This window comes from Brachyhypopomus gauderio, unplaced genomic scaffold (assembly GCF_052324685.1).
Source record: "Brachyhypopomus gauderio isolate BG-103 unplaced genomic scaffold, BGAUD_0.2 sc668, whole genome shotgun sequence".
Lineage (NCBI taxonomy): Eukaryota > Metazoa > Chordata > Actinopteri > Gymnotiformes > Hypopomidae > Brachyhypopomus > Brachyhypopomus gauderio.
The window spans coordinates 35,001-36,616 of NW_027507488.1; the positions used below are offsets into that span (position 1 = coordinate 35,001).

Sequence of the window (1,616 nt, forward strand, 5' to 3'; positions counted from 1 at the left end):
ACCTACTAGTCTTCGAACCAACCCCATACAGCGCTACGAGTGCTCTCCCTTACCGGAGGCATGGCGGGGCGGTGATGGGGAGGGCCACGTGTGGACTCTAGCTCATCAACCCCGCCTCAGGCAGCGCTACGAGTGCTCTCCTGTACTGGAGACATGGCGGACGCTGACTGGGTGGTCCCCCTGGTGGCTTTAGTCTTCACACCCTCCACACCCCGGTGCTACGCGTGCTCCTCTCCGCAGGGAGGGGTGGGACATGGCGGGCGCGGGTGAGGAGAGGGGTTCACTGTGTGCTGTAGCTCCCAAGCTCACCTCGGGCAGCGCTACGAGTGCTCCTCCCTTCCTGGGGAGCATGGCGGGGCGGTGACGAGGTAGGCCTCTGGGTCCTTCAGTATTCACACACCCCCTTTCCAACACCCCGTTGCTACGCGTGCTCACCCAGTCCTCCGAGACGGACAGGGCGGGGTGCCGAGTGTGGAGGGGGCCCGCAGAGGGCTGCGGGTTTAAAGACCCCGTGCTCGGGTGCCTGTCCCTCGGGTCAGGCACTACGGCGGGGGCGCCCGTCACTTGAAAAATGGTAAAAACCATTTATCATGTTTGGTGCCTCTCACGAAAAAACCAAGAGTACAACTCTTAGCGGTGGATCACTCGGCTCGTGCGTCGATGAAGAACGCAGCCAGCTGCGAGAACTAATGTGAATTGCAGGACACATTGATCATCGACACTTCGAACGCACATTGCGGCCCTGGGTTCATCCCAGGGCTACGCCTGTCTGAGGGTCGCTATTCCCATCATTCGGACTGTGCCTGTAATGGGCAAGACGCGGTTGGAGGTTCGAAGGTGGCCCTGGTCACCTCCGTCTTCCTAAATTCAGACGCGTCCCGGTCCTCTAGCTCCCCGGCTAGAGAGAGGGGTCACACGCTCCGTGTTAGGTTTCGCTGTGGAGCTCGTCTCCCCGTAGGCTGCGGCCTCCCTGCCTCTCGATCACCCCGATCCTGGTCCTCCAGGGGCCCCGCAATACTCCTACGCCGAGGAAGAAGCGCGCACGCGGCTGCCGGTGGGCAACCATGCAGGCTGCCCGCGTGCGTGTCTCCCCCTTCCTCACCAGGCCGGCAGGAGGATGCGTGGTCGCGCGGGGTGTATCGGTTGGTTCGGGTTGGTGCGTCGTCCTATGGGGGCCCAAGACGTGCCTCCCTCCAGCGTCTCCCTCTCACGGGTGTGCTGTCCCTCCCTCCCTCTCGTCCGAGGCAGAGGCCGAGACCGACCCTGTGTCTGCCAGCCCGGTGCGCGTGTGCGCGTGGGGGTCCTCTCCCTCCCACCGCCACGCGCGGCTCAGGCGCGCGTCCGGTTCCCACACCGGCGTGCTGCCCCCATTCGAACGCGACCTCAGATCAGACGAGACGACCCGCTGAATTTAAGCATATTACTAAGCGGAGGAAAAGAAACTAACAAGGATTCCCTCAGTAGCGGCGAGCGAAGAGGGAAGAGCCCAGCGCCAAATCCCCCGTCCCGCCCGGGGCGAGGGGAAATGTGGCGTACGGAAGTCTGCTTTCTCTCGGCGTGGGCCGGGGGCCTGAGTCCTTCTGATGGAGGCTCAGCCCGGTGGACGGTGTGAGGCC

The 1,616-nt window shown here is 63.6% G+C and overlaps 1 non-coding gene across 1 annotated transcript; it reads left to right on the top strand.

The window, feature by feature from the left end:
- Positions 1–625: 625 nt before the first annotated feature.
- On the top strand, positions 626–779 carry LOC143507328 (5.8S ribosomal RNA). The gene has a single exon (XR_013128675.1). It is a non-coding gene; the product is annotated as a 5.8S ribosomal RNA (ribosomal RNA).
- Positions 780–1,616: the final 837 nt, after the last annotated feature.